The sequence below is a fragment of the Musa acuminata genome, unplaced genomic scaffold, assembly GCF_036884655.1.
Source record: "Musa acuminata AAA Group cultivar baxijiao unplaced genomic scaffold, Cavendish_Baxijiao_AAA HiC_scaffold_1136, whole genome shotgun sequence".
NCBI classification, from domain to species: Eukaryota; Viridiplantae; Streptophyta; class Magnoliopsida; order Zingiberales; family Musaceae; genus Musa; species Musa acuminata.
This window is the reverse complement of record NW_027021348.1, coordinates 4,732,501-4,740,000: the sequence shown is the minus strand read 5'-3', so window position 1 is coordinate 4,740,000 and position 7,500 is coordinate 4,732,501.

Below are 7,500 nucleotides of genomic sequence, written 5' to 3'. Positions count from 1 at the left end.
TTTTGGCCCGTTTTTGGGCCGTTTTGGCCAGTGTTTGGCCTGTTCTTGCGTCGCGCGGTGACCGTCGTGAGCGGAGCAAAATGTCAGCCATCTCAGCACCCTGGAACCCCCCGGGTGGCACAGGGCTGGATGGGGCTTTCGTATAGCAGGGACGGTGCTGCCTCTCGCTTCGCTCGCTGTTCGCCGCTCGCCGCTCGCTCGCGCAGCCAAAAATGGCCAGTTTTGGCCCGTTTTGGCCAGTTTTTGGCCTGTTTTTGCGTTGCGCGGTGACCATCTTGAGCGGAGCAAAATGTCAGCCATCTCAGCACCCTGGAACCCCCCGGGTGGCACAGGGCTGGATGGGGCTTTCGTATAGCAGGGACGGTGATGCCTCTCGCTTCGCTCGCTGTCCGCCGCTCGCTGCTCGCTCGCGCAGCCAAAAATGGCCAGTTTTGGCCCGTTTTTGGGCCGTTTTGGCCTGTTTTTGGGCTGTTCTTGCGTCGCGCGGTGACCGTCGTGAGCGGAGCAAAATGTCAGCCATCTCAGCACCCTGGAACCCCCCGGGTGGCACAGGGCTGGATGGGGCTTTCGTATAGCAGGGACGGTGCTGCCTCTCGCTTAGCTCGCTGTCCGCCGCTCGCCGCTCGCTCGCGCAGCCAAAAATGGCCAGTTTTGTCCCGTTTTTGGGCCGTTTTGGCCTGTTTTTGGGCTGTTCTTGCGTCGCGCGGTGACCGTCGTGAGCGGAGCAAAATGTCAGCCATCTCAGCACCCTGGAACCCCCCGGGTGGCACAGGGCTGGATGGGGCTTTCGTATAGCAGGGATGGTGCTGCCTCTCGCTTCGTTCGTTGTCCGCCGCTCGCCGCTCGCTCGCGCAGCCAAAAATGGCCAGTTTTGGCCCGTTTTTGGGCCGTTTTGGCCAGTTTTTGGCCTGTTCTTGCGTCGCGCTGTCACGAACGGTCGTCGCACACCCGCAACAACTCCGTTCAACGAACCGTTCGTCGCTCGCACCCGCATGCACAGCTGCTTGACAGCATGTTTTCTTATGGTTTTGGGTCATTTTGCTTGTAAATATGTAAGTTCGAACAAGCTGCAGCGTTGCAAAGCGACCGTTCACCAAACCGAGCAAAACAGCCCCAAAACAGCCCAAAACGGAGCCGTTTTCGCGTGCCGCGGGAGGTGAGCGGAGTGCTGCCTCCGCTCACCAAAATGTCAGCCAGCTCAGACCCCAGGAACCCCCCGGGTGGCACATGGTTGGATGGGGCTTCGGTTATATACCGGGCGTTGAACACTCTTTCGCAAGTTCGCACGTGACCTTTACGGGAACTTGGTGTTGCGTCCGGGACCAGGTGAGCGGCTGTTTGTGGGCTTGCAGCTGTTCGTTCATCCTTGAAAGCCTTGTTTTCCTCCCTCTCCCTCTTTTCTCTTGTGCACACAAGGTGTTCGACGATTTGCTTGTAAAGCTTCCCATTTCGCGAGACTTCGGGACTTGTCCGTTGCTCGTTCTTTCGATCTAACTTTCTTTCTCTTTTACAGGTCCTTTGGGACCTGCGAGAGGTTACAAAGTGGCTGATCCTTGCGGAGCAAGATCGCAAGGGCAAAGCGCGACTTAGGCAACGCAAGCTAAGTTCGCGTCTTTGCAACGAGGGTGACCCGCGACTTAGGCAACGCAAGCTAAGTTCGCGTCTTCGGCCGCAAGGGTGCCTCACTCCTTAGGCAATTCCAGCTAAGGTCGTGACATTGTGGTATCAGAGCGGGCAAGCTCTTCGATCGAACAGCGAACGAACTTCGCAACTTCGCCATGGCAAAGCATCGTGGCGAATCAAGCAAGACGGGGCAAGCCGGAACCTTGCCCCAAGCAGCCGCAGGTGGGCTGCATGTGCACACTCGCTCTCATGCTGTTGGAGCCGCTCACGAGGATCGCGGCAGCGAACAGGATGAGCGAGAAGTTGGCAACTCTCCGCGAGCGGAGGAAGCGCAATCTGGTGCGCTAACAGGAAAAAAGAGTCATAAGGAGAGACTCACGACGGCGGAAACCCGCCTAGATGTTCTGGAAGCGAGCATGGAGGAACTCTACCATGGCCAACAAAGACTTGTTGGGGTAGAGAGCTCGCAAGAGGAAGCGGAGTCCAGGATCGACAAGGTCGAGGCCCTAGTCGACCGACTGTCCGATGACACCAAGGACTCCGTGCAGCACTTGCAAGACGTTGTGGCGGAACTCACGGCGAAGGTGGCTATGCTCACAAGAATGCTAAATGCGGGAGGAGGCAACACCCGCGTTGCACCGCCACAAAACTTGAGGGCACCTGAGCCCCATGGATACGGAGGGGCCAGAGATGCCAAGGAGCTCGAGAACTTTCTGTTCGACATGGAGCAATACTTCCGAGCTACGAGGCCCGATTCTGAAGATACCAAAGTTTCAATAGCAACAATGTATCTGAATGGAGATGCGAAACTTTGGTGGCGAACTCGTTGGGAGGAGATCCAACAAGGTCGGTGTCGAGTCGACACATGGGAAGACTTGAAGCGGGAGTTGAGAACTCAGTTCCTACCGGAGAACACAGAGTTCGTCGCAAGAAGGAAGTTGAGACAACTCCGCCAAAGTACCACCATCCGAGACTATGTAAAGCAGTTTTCTGCACTGATGCTGGACATACAGGACATGTCCGAGAAGGACAAGTTGTTCAGCTTCCTTGATGGTCTGAAACCATGGGCTCAGCAAGAGCTGAATCGAAGGAATGTTACCGACGTGGTCGGGGCAATTGCAGCTGCAGAAAGGCTCACCGACTTCGTTTCCTCTGAAGACCCAGCGAGAAGGAAACAATCTTCAAGCAATCGCCCTCCAAAACATTCTCGAGGGAAAGATCTCGGGGGCGAACAGAAGAAGAAGAGCTCCCACAAAGGGCCGAACCCAAAAGGCAAGGCCTCAAAACCTGGAGGATGCTTCTTGTGCGGAGGACCGCACATGGTAAGGGAGTGCCCACAGAAGCAGGCACTCAACGCTTTGACAGCTTCCATCCACCCTCCCCGATCGGACAAGGGCAAAGCTGTTGCTCTTAGTTCGAGCAGCTCAGAATCCAGCAGCGACGAGGAGGAGTCGCAAGGACCCCGAATGGGAGCAATGCGTCTGTTGAACGCTATGCGGGGTCAAGTGGGGGAGAACACGAAGACGAAGGCACAAAAAGCAGGAAGCAGCGAACTAATGTATGTGGACATTAAGCTAAATGGCCAAACGACCCGTGCAATGGTGGACACGGGCGCTACCCACAACTTCATAGCCGATCGCGAAGCACAGCGACTTGGGTTGACATTGGAGAAGAGCCCAAGCCGAATGAAGGCGGTGAACTCGGAGGCCAGGCGAATCTCCGGGTTGGCGAAGGGTGTTCCTATCAAAATCGGGACTTGGAGCGGTAACACCAACATGATGGCCGTGCCACTGGACGACTTCCAAGTGATTCTTGGAATGGAGTTTATGCATGCGGCGAAGTTGGTGCCGATGCTGTTCTTAAACTCCCTATGTATGATGGGAGGCGATGACCCCTGCGTGGTTCCCGTCTCTCGGAGAGGAACCAAGGAGCCCCAACACATTTCGGCCTTACAATTGAAGAAAGGGGTGCGAAAGGGCGAACTGACATTCGTGGCTGCTATGAAGCTAGAGCCACTCAACGAAGAGGCCATTCAAGAACCTGCTGTAGTGGCGAATGTCTTGAAGGAGTTCGAAGACGTTATGCCACCCGAGTTGCCGAAGACTCTCCCACCACGCAGAGGCGTGGATCACAGTATCGAGCTGGAGCCAGGAGTGAAGCCTCCAGCGAGACCACCCTACCGCATGCCCCCGCCAGAGTTGGCCGAACTCAGGAAGCAGTTAGGTGAACTGCTAAGCGGTGGTCTCATCCGCAGCTCAAAAGCACCTTTCGGAGCTCCAGTTCTCTTCCAGAAGAAACAAGATGGGAGCCTCCGATTATGCGTCGACTATCGAGCCCTCAACAAAGTAACGGTGAAGAACAAGTATCCCATCCCGCTCATCGCGGACTTGTTCGACCAACTGGGCAAGGCCAAGTATTTCTCAAAACTCGACCTTCGGTCGGGGTATTGGCAGGTGCGCATTGCTGAAGGCGACGAAGCGAAGACTACCTGTGTGACCAGGTATGGAGCGTTTGAGTTCTTGGTGATGCCTTTCGGCTTAACCAACGCTCCGGCCACATTCTGTACTCTCATGAACCAACTATTCAAGGAGTATTTGGATAAGTTCGTGGTCGTCTACTTGGACGATATCGTCGTCTACAGCCAAACGCTCGAGGAGCACGTCAAGCACCTTCGGACGATTTTCAAGGTTCTCAGGGAGAACACTTTGTTCGTAAAAAGGGAGAAATGCTACTTTGCTCAAACTGAGATCCTATTCTTAGGGCATCGAATCGGTGGTGGCTCCATTCGGATGGACAAGTCGAAGGTGCAAGCAGTTACGGAATGGCGAACACCAAAGAAGGTGCCAGAGTTGAGATCCTTCCTTGGATTCGTCAACTACTATCGACGCTTCATTTCAGGATATTCGAAGCGGGCAACCCCACTGACGGAGTTGCTGAAGAAGGAGCAGCCTTGGAAGTGGTCTGACAAATGTGAGATAGCATTCCAAGATCTGAAGGCTGCTGTTCTGGAAGAACCAGTGCTCAAATTGCCAAACTATGGAGAGCCCTTTGAAGTCCATACCGATGCTTCGGACTTTGCTATTGGTGGAGTACTCATGCAAGAAGGTCATCCGGTGGCCTACGAGAGCCGCAAACTCAACGAGACCGAGAGGCGGTATCCAGTGCATGAGAAGGAGATGACAGCGGTGATCCACTGCCTACGAGTTTGGCGACACTACCTCCTCGGGTCGCGATTTGTGCTGAGGACAGACAACATCGCCCTGAGTTATTTCCAAACTCAGAAGAAGCTCTCCCCAAAGCAAGCACGGTGGCAGGACTTCCTGGCTGAATTTGATATGGCAATGGAATACAAGCCCGGGAAGGCGAATGTCGTGGCCGATGCGCTGAGTCGGAAGGTGGAGTGCGTGAATGCTGCACAACTGGAGGGCAGAGGCCAAACAAGTCAGTTACATTCCAACTTCCTTTCTCGAATCAGAGATGGACTGTATAGTGATCCCCAGGCAGTTATCCTGATGCAGCTCATCAAAGAAGGCAAGGCACGACGATTTTGGGTCCAGGAGGGACTTGTTTACACAAAAGGGAATAGAGTTTATGTTCCCCGAGTGGACAATTTAAGGCGTGAACTCTTGAAAGAGTGTCACGATTCCCTTTGGGCTGGACATCCCGGCATTCACAGAACATTGGCTCTCGTGGAGAGGGCCTTCTATTGGCCAAAGATGGGGATTGATGTGGAGGAGTATGTTCGAACATGCCTTACTTGCCAACAAGACAAGGTGGAGCAACGGAAGCCGGTGGGACTTTTGGAGCCGTTGCCTGTACCAGAAAGGCCATGGGAGAGCATTTCCTTAGACTTCATATCCAGCTTGCCGCCTGTAGGGGGACTTGGATCGATACTTGTGGTGGTCGATCGGTTTTCAAAGTATGCAACTTTCATTGCTGCTCCCCTACACTGTTCAGCTGAAGAGGCGGCCAGACTGATGATGAAGGGTGTAGTGAAGTATTGGGGAGTCCCACACAATATTGTTAGTGATCGAGACGCTCGGTTCCTGGGACGATTCTGGACCGAGCTATTCAAATTGTTGGGGTCAAAGTTATACTTCTCTACAAGCCTCCACCCCCAGACGGATGGTCAAACTGAAAGAATAAATTCGCTCTTAGAGCAGTATCTCCGGCACTACGTGAGTGCCAATCAACGAGATTGGGTGAAGCTGTTGGACATCGCCCAATTCTCCTACAACTTGCAGCGGAGCTCTGCATCCAACAAGAGCCCCTTCGAAATTATCACAGGACAACAACCGTCGACTCCGCACACTATGGCAATTGGTTATACTGGGAGTAGTCCATCAGCCTACCATTTCGCAAAGGAGTGGCATCGAAATGCCGATATTGCGCGGGCTTACTTGGAGAAGGCGGCAAAACGGATGAAGAAGTGGGCAGACTTGGGAAGGCGACCACAAGAGTTCAAAGTTGGCGATTTGGTGTTGGTAAAGCTCCAACCAGCATCACTCCAATTCTTCAGGAAAAGAGTCCACAAAGGATTGGTGCGTAAGTATGAAGGGCCCTTCCCAATTATCAGCAGAGTAGGCAATGTTTCTTACAAGTTGCAGCTGCCGGCGTGGTTCAAAATTCACAACGTTCTTCACGCCAGCAACCTGAAGGCCTACCATTCGGATCCGCAAGATGCTTCTCGAAGTATTCCAACTCGGCTACCTCCCATCACAGCCTCCTACGAGAAGCGAGTGGAAACCATTCTGGCGGATCGCAAGATAAAGCTACCCAACGGAGCGGAGCAGACAGAGTACTTGGTGAAGTGGCGAAAGCTTCCCCGAACTGAAGCCAGTTGGGAGCCTGAAGACGCCCTGCGACATGAAGAAGAAGTCATCAACAACTACCAACAAGCGTCGACGAGGGCGTCGACAGTTTAAGTGGGGGAGAATGTCACGAACGGTCGTCGCGCACCCGCAACAACTCCGTTCAACGAACCGTTCGTCGCTCGCACCCGCATGTACAGCTGCTTGACAGCATGTTTTCTTATGGTTTTGGGTCATTTTGCTTGTAAATATGTAAGTTCGAACAAGCTGCAGCGTTGCAAAGCGACCGTTCACCAAACCGAGCAAAACAGCCCCAAAACAGCCCAAAACGGAGCCGTTTTCGCGTGCCGCGGGAGGTGAGCGGAGTGCTGCCTCCGCTCACCAAAATGTCAGCCAGCTCAGACCCCAGGAACCCCCCGGGTGGCACATGGCTGGATGGGGCTTCGGTTATATACCGGGCGTTGAACACTCTTTCGCAAGTTCGCACGTGACCTTTACGGGAACTTGGTGTTGCGTCCGGGACCAGGTGAGCGGCTGTTTGTGGGCTTGCAGCTGTTCGTTCATCCTTGAAAGCCTTGTTTTCCTCCCTCTCCCTCTTTTCTCTTGTGCACACAAGGTGTTCGACGATTTGCTTGTAAAGCTTCCCATTTCGCGAGACTTCGGGACTTGTCCGTTGCTCGTTCTTTCGATCTAACTTTCTTTCTCTTTTACAGGTCCTTCGGGACCTGCGAGAGGTTACAAAGTGGCTGATCCTTGCGGAGCAAGATCGCAAGGGCAAAGCGCGACTTAGGCAACGCAAGCTAAGTTCGCGTCTTTGCAACGAGGGTGACCCGCGACTTAGGCAACGCAAGCTAAGTTCGCGTCTTCGGCCGCAAGGGTGCCTCACGCCTTAGGCAATTCCAGCTAAGGTCGTGACAGCGCGGTGACCGTCGTGAGCGGAGCAAAATGTCAGCCATCTCAGCACCCTGGAACCCCCTGGGTGGCACAGGGCTGGATGGGGCTTTCGTATAGCAGGGACGGTGCTGCCTCTCGCTTCGCTCGCTGTCCGCCGCTCGCCGCTCGCTCG